General features: G+C 61.5%; 1 protein-coding gene across 2 annotated transcripts in view; it reads right to left on the bottom strand.

Annotated features, from left to right (window-relative positions):
* TRAF3 (TNF receptor associated factor 3) overlaps positions 1-12,607 on the bottom strand; it is an 87,744-nt gene that overhangs the window by 33,032 nt on the left and 42,105 nt on the right. The gene's annotated exons all lie outside the window — the stretch shown is intronic.

Below are 12,607 nucleotides of genomic sequence, written 5' to 3'. Positions count from 1 at the left end.
GTTACATTTTTACAGTCCTAAAATTACATTTGGCCCTTTGAAGGCAACCTCAGGGCTGATGCAGCCCCCAGTGACAATGAGTTTGACACCCCTGATCTAGGTTGTAGGTCCTTGCCTTTCATGACTTGGAATACTTCTTTCCAGCCCCTTCTTGCCTGCAAGGTTTCTTTTGAGAAATCAGCTGACAGTCTGATGGGAACTCCCTTGTAGGTAACTAGCTGCTTTCCTCTCATTGCTTTTAAGATTCTATCTTTAACCTTTGGCATTTTAATTATGATGTATCTTGGAGTGGTCCTCTTTGAGTCTAACTTGTTTGGAACTCTCTGTGCTTCCTGGACTTGTATGTGTATTTCCTTCACCAAATGAGGGAAGTTTTCTTTCATTCGTTTTTCAAGTAAGTTTTCGATTTCTTGCTCTTCCTTTCCTCCTGCCGGCACCCCCGTGATCTGCGTGTTGAAACATCTGAAGTTGTCCCATAGACTCCTTAGCCTCTCCTTGGTTTTTTATTTACTCTTTTTTTCTTCTCGCTGTTCTAACTGAATGTTTTCTTCTTCCTACGTCCTGAATCGTTGATTTGATTCTTGGCCTCCTCCACTCCACTGCTGGTTCCCTGTACATTCTTCTTTACTTCACTCAGTGTGAGCTTCATGCTGCCTGGGTCTTTTTCATGCCGTTGAAGCATCCAGCGAGTTCCTGGAGCGTCCTGAAGGCCAGTGGTTTGAACTATGCATCTGACAGGCTGCTCATCTCCGTTCTGTTTGGTTCTTGTTCTGGAGTTCTGTTCTGTTCTTTCATTGGAGCCATGTGCCTTTGTCTTCTCGTTTTGGCAGCCCCCTGTGTTTGGGTCTGTGTATTAGGGAGAGCTGCTCCGACTCCGTCTCCGTAGTGGGGCCTGTTGCAGAAAGGTGTGCCTGTGAGCTGGGTGGGGTGGAGCCTTGGGGAGAGATTCCAGGGCTGAGCCATGGGGCTGCTTCTCCCCGTCCCTCCCCAGGAATGTGCCCTGTGCACTTCTCCTCTCCTCTCCGAGGTTGGTGGCTCTGGCTGGGACCAGTGTGCCCCCTCGCGTCCCCACGGGTCTCCACACACACTCCTCGCGCGTGTGGACTTGAGGGACCCGCAGACGTGTGGTGTCGGGCACGGGACGCGAGGAGCGGAGCCGCTCTTCCCAGTTCGCAGACCGTCCTCCGACACCCCCTTGTCCTCGCTTGTGGGGTAACCAACCCGGCCGGCAGTGACGACTGTCCCCCGCCGCCTTCTGGCTGGCACCAGTTCTGACCGGAAGTCACGGTCACTGGTGCCTTTTCCCTCTCACTGTAACTAATGCATCTTCTCTTCCTCTGGCTGCCTTTTAACACATTTTTTTTCTCTCTTTGCCACTTACTTTTCGGCAATTGGATTAGGCGGTACCTCGGCACGGTGTTATTTGACCGCTCTACTCGAGGTTTTTGTGCTTTGTGGTTCAGCGTTCTCGGCAGCTCTGGACAGTCCAGTCATTATTTCCTCAAACGCTGTTTCCATCTCTCCTCTGCCCCCGGATCTCCAGCACGCAGCAGCCACACGCGACCCGGGGACCGCTGGCGGCGTTCCGTCCCTTCGCTCCCTCTCCCGCTCCCTGCGCTGCAATCTGGGCAGCTGCCACCGCTGCACCGCGAGGCTCGCCAACCCTGTTTTCTGCAGCGTGGATGCGCCGTTCATCTCTAAGGCAGCGCTCACGTCAGAGGTCACGCTCTTGTCTCCAGAAGTTCTGTCTGTCTGTCTGTCTGACGGCGTTCATTTCAGGCGCTGCGCTCATTTTCCTCCATGTTCTCGAGGGTGTGCAGCTTATTTGTGACAGTCACTTGAGTGTCTGGTTGGCCGATTCCTCGTCTCTGTTATTTTGGGGTCTGTTCTTGATCGATGCTCCTCTGGGTTTATGTCGTCTTTCCTTGTTTCCTTGAATGCCTAGTAATTTTTTTGAAAAGGTTTTACCGTTTTAGAGAGGATAAGGAAGGAGGGCGCAGGAGAGGGAGGGAAACATCGCCACACTGCCTCTCTCACGTGTGCACTCCCACCGGGGGCTCGACCTGCAACCCAGGCGCGTGCCCCGACCGGGAATCGAACCGGCGGCGTTTTGCTTCGCAGGACGGTGCCCGACCACGTGGGCCACACGGGCCAGGACGCAGGCCTGGTAATTGGCATTGGAGCTAGACACTGAAACTGCTGCACGTGCGTTGCCGAGTGCTGACGCTATCACATCCTCTCGAATGCAGTCGGGCTCCCCTCGGGGCTGCGGCTGGGTCGCCCGGCCTCCGGGCGGGTCCACAGCGGCAGCCTTCCATCCCGGGGATGGCTGACTCCCTGCTGGGTTTGCCCGCCGCCCCGGGAGAAGCAGCTGCTTGGAGCCCCCCAACACAGACTGAAATGGAGCCTGAGGGGGATCTGACCGGCAGTCCCGGGCAGTAAGAACACGCAGACCGGCCCTCAGCCCGAGTCCCCGCGGCACAGCCTGCAGGGCCTGGTGGTCTCTAGGGGGTGCACGGTCGCCCTCGAGTCCCGGCTGCCTGGTCCCCCCAGACTCCCACCTCCCTGTTGAGTGCTCTGCTTGGCTTCCGTCTCCCCGCCCTGCGGCGCGGGGACTGTCTGGGCCGAGACTGGCAGCATCACCCTGAGGGCCACAGCCAACTGTGTGACCGTTTCTGCGGGAGCACGTCAGCGCCCATCGGCTCGCACACCGGTGGGCGCACACTCAGCACACGCCCACGCCCGTCCGCTCGCACACCAGCGGGCGCACACCCAGCACACGCCCACGCCCGTCCGCTTGCACACCGGCGGGTGCACACCGCAGCAGCGTGGACAGGAGCCAGGCAGCGCTTCGGGGGCCGCGTGGTCTGCAAGGCCGGGGACGACTGCCGCCCGGCCCAGGGCAGAGGGTCTGCGGAGCCGTGCGCAGGGACCAGGCTGGCCTCACCGCAGGGCTCACCGCCCCCGGCTCCCTCCCTGGGGACACGGTTGTCCCTCCCTCTGACCGGCCCGCTGACCAGTGCCTGAGAACTGCTGTCCCCACGGTCGGTCTGGTTTTCCCAGTTTGAGACGGAGCCTGGCTGGGAGCACGGGAGGTGAGTGCAGCGCCTGGCTCAGGTACAAGTTTTAAAGAGGCGCAAAAAAGCTCAGCGATGGACAGAGGATGGAAGTTGATGGACAAAATACACGAGAAACAAAACGTGAAATTTAAATAAAGACACTGTCAGTGCCAGTGCCGAGATGAGCTGCACTGAAGCCAAGGCAAAAGGAAAAAAACATTAATACTGCTCTTGACTTTACTTGAAATTCTATTATTCCATCACGGACCTTTTTTGCATCAAATTTGATTTTTTAAAGTAGTCCACTGAAAGGGCATTAATCTCGATTTCTGCGCTCCCTGCTCAAGTGCCTGAGCCACGGCCCCTCGGTCTGGGGGAGAGCGCGTCTCGTGCCGTCACTCGGCCGCAGGGGACACGCGCGACGCCTTCCCCGGGAGCGGCGCGGCGCTGGCCGGGTGGGTGACTGCTGCACGCCCCGGCCTCCCCTCTCGGAGACGCCCCGGGGCCAGAGCAGGCTCCGCCGGGAAACCTCAGGCTCGCCCTGGGCTGGCCGCTCCCGGTCCCCCCCTGCCGGCCGGCCCGCAGGCCCGCCGTGCGCGCAGCGAGGCCCCCCGGGGAGAGCACGGCTTTCTCGCCGAGACCCAGTGAGTGCGCATGCGCCCTGGAGACACCCCGGCTGCCCGCGAGGCAGCGCCGCCCAGTGGCCACGCCCCGCGGGCGCCCGGGGGCCCCAGGACGCGTTGCCGAGCGCCCCCGCGCCTGCCACCGCGTCCACTTACGGACGGGCGGCCGTCCCTGCCCAGTGTCTGGACGTAACGGTTCAACGGACACCAAGTGGACCAGCCAAGCTCCTGTCCTGATTCCGCGGGACCCCGAGCCCTCCGACGCCGGCCAGCTCGCCCCCTGCAGGTCCCCAGCTGCCGGCCCCGCCTCGGACACGCGCGGGGAGCCCCGGGCAGGCGAGGGCCGTGTCCCCCGGGGGGGCGAGGGGCTTCCGCGCGGAGGCTGACCTCCGCGTGTCCGCCACCCTGTGCGTCTCGGCATCTGAGCCGCGGGTGCGGGGAAAGGCTTTCAAACGTAAGGACCGAGCAAAGGTTTCTCCTCCGTTGAAAGTCGTACGGTAGTAAGTTCAGTGGGGAAACAAAGACACGAAATGAAGTTGTAATTTTTATGAGAAAACAGATCTCACGAAACTCAGAGTAGTCTAATAATTAGACGCTGCTCAGAGTCGCGAAGCCCCCCCCCCCGCCCCTCCCCATCTGTGCCCTCTGACCTGGCTTCGGCCCCAGCCCCGCCGCCCCCTGGCTCGGCAGACCCCCATCCGGAGGGGGCCGGGCCAGCCGCCCACTGTCCCCTCTCCCGGGGAGGGTTTGCGCCTCCTCCCCGCTCCCTCCACTGTCCGGCCGAACACGTCGGCCTCGGGACTCCATTCCCGGCATCTGCTCCTTGCAGGACACGCAGTCCCTCACCGACCCCCCGGGGCAGGGACCCTGTGGGTTATCCCAGCCCCCTGCACCCAGAGGTGCCGGGCACACTCCAAGGGTCCTCCCACAGCCCTTCCCTCCCCGTGGAGGCGACCCTCCCAGCCCTGTCCGCAGGCTGGGGCCCCACACTGGGACACGCACTCGCCCAGGCCGGCCGTGCTGCCTCCTCTCCCCGCCGCCCGGGGGCTTCCCGCAGACAGCGCTGCATCCTCGTCAGGTGTGTCCTCCTCAGGTGTGTCCCGTCAGGTGTGTCCTTGTCAGGTGTGTCCCCGTCAGGTGTGTCCCCGTCAGGTGAGTCCCCGTCAGGTGTGTCCTCCTCAGGTGCATCCCCGACAGGTGCGTCCCTGTCAGGTGTGTCCCTGTCAGGTGAGTCCCCGTCAGGTGTGTCCTCCTCAGGTGTGTCCCCGACAGGTGTGTCCCCGACAGGTGTGTCCCCATCAGGTGTGTCCCCGTCAGGTGAGTCCCCATCAGGTGTGTCCCCGTCAGGTGTGTCCTCAGGTGTGTCCCCGGCGCCGAGAAGGGGCCCGCAGCGCAGCAGGCACTCGGCACACGCCGGCCGCAGTTACTACCTGGCTCCTGCGGTTACTTGTTCATTCCTCTCCCCGGCCCGGCCCAGCCCAGCCCGGCCCGCGGTGCAGCAGAGGGGCTGGGAACGCAGAGACCCAAGGGGGCTCGGGAGCCTCTGTGGCTGGGGCTCCCACAACCGCGATGTCACCAGGCAGCGCCCGCGCCCCCGAAGGCACGCTCCCGACGCCCCATGTCCCGGGAACCGGCGCAGGGTCACGCTGTAGAGCCAGGTTTGCCGCTGTCACCCTCAGCTCGCCTTTGCAGGGGGCACGCAGTGGCCCGCGCCTCTCCGGGGCCACCAAGGAGCTGAGGTGACGACACTCGGCCACCTGCCCCACGCCGGAGTCCCTGGGACTGAAACCGGGTCTCAGGGGCCAGCGCTCCTTCCGCGGCAGCCTGGCCACAGCGTCCCCGACGGCTCTGACGCCCCTGCAGGTTCAAACCCTGGCAGCCGTCCGAGTCCTGATTCCTCTCCGACGCAAAGTGCGTCCCTCGAAGCTCCCGAAACACCCGCGACGCCCGAGGACGCGTTTGAAAACCAGGTGCCTCCCCACCGCCTGCCCCCTCAGCTCCACCGCTGCCGGAGGCGAGTGACTCCCGGGATGCTCATGCCACACGCACGGGGGGCGCGCCAGAGCGGCTCCTGCAGGGGGGCCTGCCTCCACGCGAGACGGTGAGATCCTGGGGGGTTTTCTCACGGCGTCCAAACAAGCCCCTGCTTAGTTCCTGGCCACCCGGACCTGCAAGTCGACAAGAATTCGGCAGCTTGCCTGGGAGACCCATTACCTGGGTGGACCTGAATGCGGAGGGCGAACACGGCTGCTAGCAGTGAAATCAAACTCCTGGGCCCTGGGGGGGTCTCGGCGAAGCCTCGTCCCCCTGCGGTCGTGGTCCGGCGCCCACCCCACGGCACACCCACGTCCGTGCTGGGAGATACAGCGCCAGACGCGTTTCTGCAGGTCGGCGAGGTCACAGGCCCGGCAGTTCCAGGGTCTCTCTGAACTGGACAGTCTTCACGCCGCACAGACCCCTAGAGCAAACCTACTCTGCACTCGGACACCTGCCGGCCCGGCCGCGCCCCGGACTGGCCCGCTCAGGCCTCTCGGACAGACGTCCCTGCAGCCCGGCTTCGCTCAGCGGAGCCCGACTCGGGCAGCTGCCCAGTGACTTCACACAGAGGTTTGTGACCCAACATCGACTCGCCTAGTTCCCCCCCAAAGCACTCAGTATTCTGAATACAGAATATTCTACTGTCAACACGTCTTACGTGGGTAAAATGGCAACACGAGCAACATTTTCTCCTGGGAGACAAGAAGGCAAATCTTCGCTTGCAGGTCAGGGCGGTGCAGGGCGTCGGGGAGGGCGGGAGGCCGGCCGACCCAGCCCCCCCCCCCCGCCCCTGTCCACGTTCCCGTGCCTGACACATTTTTTCGAGTGACAGCAGCCCTCCCCCACTGGCACTGGTCATGGGGACAACGGAAGAGAATTTCCCATAAATCGTCAAAAGTAACAGGGCAGGCTTTATGGGTTTCCCCAAACTACCTCGCCCCCCAACAGTCTCCGCACCAGAACCGGAAGGGTCTCTGGAAATCGGCCGCCCTCGCGGCACGTGTGCTCGCCGGCTGAAGAGGGCCCCGAGGGGAGCGGGGGAAGGGAGGGCCCACGGGGGACACCGCCGCCTTCTCCTCGTGCCTCCGGCCCCTGGAGGAGGGAGGAAGGAGAGGCATTCAATAATTCAAAATCTGGAGAACCAGTAGAAATGAACCATCACTACAATTTCAGATTTTAACACCGTGAACACAGGCAAATGCGGTAAGAAAAATCGAGTGTCGGACTTCCGGCCGAGACAGCAGCGGCAGGGAGACACGCCGCACCTCCGCGCGCAGCTGCAGTGCAGACGAAAACCAGACTATGCAGTGCACGGCACCCGGACCCACCAGGAAATCGAGGAGTTCGGAAGTCTGACGACCAGGCATTTAAAGAAGCCGCCTTCGTCCATCCAGACGGGGCGGGGGGGGGGGGGTGGAGTCGCAGAGGCACAGAGAGGCCGGGGGCGGGGGGCGGAAAGGCCGGCCCCTCACCCACGGGTGGCGGACGAGAACCGGGAGGGACACCCTGGGAGCGAGGGACCCCAGCCCCAGACTAGGCCACCACCCAGCCCAGGGCCCCAGCGCCAGGAAGAGAAGTCCCCACCACTTCTGGCTGTGAAAACCAGTGGGAATTGAGGTGGCCGAAGAAACTGCAGAATTCTCAAGAGAATCCCCTTAAAGAACCCACAACAGACTTGGGACTCAGGCAGACCCGCCCCCCTCTGGGATTCAGCACCAGGGCAACAGCGGGAAGGGCACCAGTGGCACTCGGGGAGACGGGAGAAAGTGAGGTGACTGGCAAGAGGAAGCCAGGGAGACGCTTCCTCTTGGGCAACCTCCAGAGACCAGGCCGCCGCACTGTCCCCTCTGCGAGCCCCCCTGGACACAGAGCCACAGAGCTGTGGTGCAGGTCACCCCGCTCTGACCATTACCCGAGGCTCCGCCCCACACGACTTACAGGTGCCTTTTCTACAGTAGGAGCACAACTACGACAGGGAGTCAAAGCAGCTCTGCCTGATACACAGAAACAGACACAGGGAGGCTGCCACAATGAGGAGACAAAGAAACATGGCCCAAATGAAAGAACGGAACAAAACTCCAGGAAAAGAACTAAACAAAATGGAGATAAGAAATCTATCAGCTTCAGAGTTCAAAACACTGGCGATCAGGATGCTCCAGGAACTCACTGGGTACTGCGACAGCATAAAAAAGACCCAGGCAGAAACGAAGGTTGCATTGAGTGAAGAACAGAAAAACCCACAGGGAACCAACTGTGGAGGGGAGGAAGCTGAGAATCAAATCAACAATTGGGAACACAAGGAAGGAAAAAGCATTCAATCAGAACAGCAGGAAGAAAAATGAATTCAAATAAACGAGAATAGAATAAGGAACCTCTGGGACATCTCCAAAGTACCAACATCCGAATCACAGGGGTGACAGAAGGAGAAGAGGAAGAGGAGGAAATTGAAAACTTACTTAAAAAAATAATGAAGGAAAACTTCCCTAATTTGGTGAAGGAAATACACATACAAGTCCAGGAAGCACAGAGAGTCCCAAACAAGTTGGCCCCAAAGAGGAACACACCAAGACACACCATAATCAAAATGCCAAAGGTTAAAGGTAAAGAGAGCATCTAGTAGCAAGAGAAAAGCGGAGAGTTACCTCCCACGGAGTTCCCCTAAGACTGTCAGCTGACTTCTCACCAGAAGCCTTGCAGGCAAGAAGGGGCTGGCAAGCAGTCTTCAGACTCATGAACCGCAAGGACCTACAACCTAGATGACTCTACCCAGCAAAGCTGTCCCTTAGAATGGAGCGGCAGATAAAGTGCTTCCCAGACAAGGAAAAGCTAAAGGAGTTCATCACCACCAAGCCCTTATTATGTGAAATGTTAAAGGGACTTATCTAAGAAAAAGAAGACCAAAACTATGAACATTAAAATGGCAACAAATGTACAACTATCGACAACTGAATCCAAAAAAACAAAGCAAGCAAGCAGCACAGGAACAGAATCACAGCCAGGGGATCACCTGCAGGGCTATCAGCTGCGGGGCGGGGACGGAGTGGGGGAGAGTAGGGAGAGGTGCAGGGAAGAGGAAGCACAAATGGGCAGGTACGGAATGGGGGGGGGGGTGGTGGTACAGGAAATGGAGGTGCCAGAGGGATGATACGCACGACCCGTGGACACGAACTGAGGGGGGGGGGACTGCTGGAGGGAAGGGGGGTCTGGGTGGAGGGGGGCAAAGGGGGAAACACTGGGACAACTGTGATAGCAAAGTCAATGAAATGTATTTTAAAACAAAATCAAGTGTCATGCATTATACTGAAACTGGACTGCTTTCGGTCACCGTACACAAAAATTAACTCGAAACGGATCTATGACCTGAATATTAAGGCATGAAATAATCCAGTACATAGAAGAAAACACAGATACTAAACTTACGAGCTTTGGTCTTGGTGAGGATTTTATTAATTTGACCTGAACAGCAAGTGAAGTAAAAGCAAGAATAAATGAACGGGACGACATCAAACTAAAGAGCTTCTGCACATCAAAAGAAACCATCACCCAAAAGGCAACAATCGAACGGGAGGAGATGCTGTAAATGATACCTCTGATAAGCAGTTAATATCCAAAATGTATACAAAGAACTCATACAACAGCAAAAAACTAAACAATCCAATTAAAAAAGGGTATAGAGGATCTGAACAGACGCTTCTCCCAGGAAGACGCCCCACAGCCGGCAGACACAGGACAGGACGCTCAGCCTCGCTCGCTGGCAGGAGAACGCGAGCCCACGCTGCACCGAGACGCCCCCTCGCGCCCGCCCCCCCCCCCCACCGGCCCCGTCGGAATGGCTGCGGTCCGCGGGACGGGGGGGACAGGCGGTGGCGGGGCTGGGGGCTGTGCGGGAAGGGGGTCCCCCCACCGCCGGTGGGGTGTGTGCGCTGTGCAGCCGCCGTGCGGAACAGCGCGGAGGCGACCCAGGGCGTTCGGGAGAGCTGCCGTGCGACCCAGCACCCCTCTTCTGAACACCCCTCCCCCCAAGTCTGAAAACACCTGCTTGTAAAGATGCGCGCGCCGCCCCCCCGCCCCCCCGTGTTCGCGGCAGCGTCCCTCGCGGGGGCCGAGACTGGGGACGACCGAAGTGTCCCTGGACGGAGGGCTGGCCGAAGAAGGGGCGGCGCACCCCGCCCCCCCCGCAGGGGGACACGCGCGCGACACCAGCCGGGCGACACCAGTCCCGAGCCGCAGGCCGCGCGCGCACGCGGGACGCCGAGCGGGGAGAACGAACGAGACCAAGGAACGCGCTCCCGTGCGCAGAGCTGCGGGGGGGGGGGGGCGGGGGGGGAGAGGGAGGGGTCCGACTGTGTGTGGGTGGCGGGCGCATGCGCGGTGCAGGACCCGGAGGACCGAGAGGACCGGAAACCGGCACCCCCGTGAACCAGAAGTCACCCAAGACATTTACTGCTTTTCTAAGTCCAGTGTTTAAAAGTGGCTCGGTATTGGACGTCAATTCAGTATCTCATTTTACAAGTTAAACGAATAAAAATTCCAAGACAACTCTAAGGTACTGAACTTTTTCCCCGTATTTCAGCTTGATGTTAATGAGCGCATGCATGTAGGCACACACTGATGCGTATCAAGAAAGTTGGCATTAGCATGCATAACGGCACATACACACATAAAACGAACATATTACGTTGACAAATACTAGTGCTTGGTAATTAATTAAACGGGTCCTGGGCCACCGCTTAGAAAACGTGTTTGCCAAAAAGACACTGTTCTTCTCTTCTCACACTTCCTTCCGAGCAACACACTGAACCTCCGAAGCAGTTCACTTCAGGCATAAACGACACTCCAAAGTGACCCAAGAGCTGCCTTTCAGCAACGCACAGCAGGTGCCCGGACCCAAATTAACAGTCGGGATCCTCAGGGGAGCGGACCGAACCGGGAAAGGCCTGTGTTGCAGGAGCCCGGCCGCTGCAGGTGGCGAGGGGCCACGCCCCTCCGCGGCGGTGCAGGGCCGGTGCAGGGCCGTCCCGCACGACTAGACCTTCCCGAAGCCGCAGACAGAACGAGGTGGAGAGCGCGGCTGGAGGGCCTGCGCGTCTGGAGCCGGGGCGGGAAGCTGGGACGGGCTCCTGCACCCTGGGCAACAAGCCCCGTGGCTGGGGTTGGAGCAGGGCCCTCCCGCAGGAGGCCGCCCCAGACCAGCGAGAGGGGCCTCACGCAGGCCTCACGCAGGCGGGAGAGTGGACGGAGCCTTGGCTGGGCTGGGCGGACAGGACGGAACAGGGTTCTCTCCGAGGCCCCGGCGTCCCACAGCCCCTGGCGTCCCCGCGGTCTCGGACGTTGCGGCGGCATCTCCTCGCCGCGCAGCAGGGCCTCGCCCGGCCTCGCCCGTCACTGCAGAGCCGCAGGCTGCGCCTGCTCCTCGGAAGGACCCGTTTGGACGCAGCAGCGTGTCCCCGGGGAAACAGAGGCTGCCCGAGGGCTGCCGGGGAGCCCACGCCAGCCCGAGTCTGGGGGCCCCGCAGAGCAAGCCTGGGGGCCGCTGAACTCCATTCTGCAACACGTGCGGGGCTCGCCTGGGCGAAGGCGTCACTGCTGACTGCACGTCACTGTGTGGACAAGTCAAGACACCGCCCTCCTTCAGTTAAAGCACTGCGTCGTGTCCAAGCCGAAGAGCGAGTGTAATGAGGTCACACCGCTGAGTCCCGTGTGGGTTCGTCACAGGCCCCTCCCCCAGGCCCGCCTCGCCCGCCCCGAGTCCGTGTGGGCTCCGGTCGGGCTCCCTCCGGGGTGCCGGCTCACCCGAACCGCACGGGCACTGCACGGCCCAGCGCGAAGGCACTGGCTTCGGAGGCCGGGCTCGGGCTCCGGGTCGCGTGACCCCTCCAACAGGAAAACCAGCGTCCTGGAGACCTGAGGGCGCAAACGCTTCTGCACTGGGAGGCGGCCGCTGGATGCGGCTCCCTGGGGAAGGGCGCCCCAGTTCTCTCGCCCGCGCCTCGCGGCGCGCAGGCCCCGGAGCCGCAGGGAGGAAGCCTCTAGGGCTGCGTTCCTGCCTCCTTCCCACCTTCCTGCCACGCGGTGGGGTCCTGGTGCCGCTGGGCCCGCCCCTGGCCTTCTCCCCCTCTGTCCTCTCTGCCCGCTGCCCCCACATCTGCGACGGGGCTGCACCTTTTCAGGGATCCAGAGTTATTTGGCCATTTGCTGGGTTCCTGTTACTGCTGAGCCGAGGTCCAACCGTGGGACCCGTGCTTCCTGCCCTCACGGGGCCCGCAGGATGGAGGGCGCCAACAAGAGGCGCGGCGGGAACACCCCGACCGCCGCCACCCTGTGCGGGGCCAGGCAGGACCGAAGCCCAGTCGGCGGCACGGACGTGCCCACCCAGGCCGTGGCCAGGCAGAGGACGGCCCAGAGTCCTGTGCCTCATTTTGCGGGGACACAGCCACGCGGGCCGTCCACCGTGGCGGAGACGGGAGGCGGGCCTGCAAGACCAAGGCGCCGCCAGGCGGCCCTCGCAGAGAAAGGGCGCTGACAGCCGCTCCCGCCGCTAGCAGCCCCCTCCCCTTCGGGCCACGCCCTGGCTTCTGCCTGGGGTGTCAACCAACTTCCCGTGCGCAGGAGTGGAAATGCAGCAGCTCGCGCCCACGGGAGGGCGGGCAGGACCTGCGGGCGCGCACAGGCGGCGGGGAGGAGCGCACAGGCGTGCCCTGCGTGGACTGTGCCGCTGCGCACCGGCACCCCAGCACCCCGCTTCGTCTGGCGGGGGCGGGCCCAGAGACGCCCCTCCCGTGCGCAGCAAAGTCTCCGCCCTGAAACCCTCCGCCCTCGCCCCCCCCCGCCCGCAGGGAAACAGCTTAAAGCTCACCTCTTAGAACACCCGACAGGAACCCCAGGCAC

This window comes from Phyllostomus hastatus, unplaced genomic scaffold (assembly GCF_019186645.2).
Source record: "Phyllostomus hastatus isolate PE091 unplaced genomic scaffold, TTU_PhHast_1.1 phas_scaffold_501, whole genome shotgun sequence".
Classification (NCBI taxonomy): domain Eukaryota; kingdom Metazoa; phylum Chordata; class Mammalia; order Chiroptera; family Phyllostomidae; genus Phyllostomus; species Phyllostomus hastatus.
The sequence above is the reverse complement of the archived record's forward strand: the minus strand, read 5'-3'. Positions and strand labels throughout refer to the sequence as shown.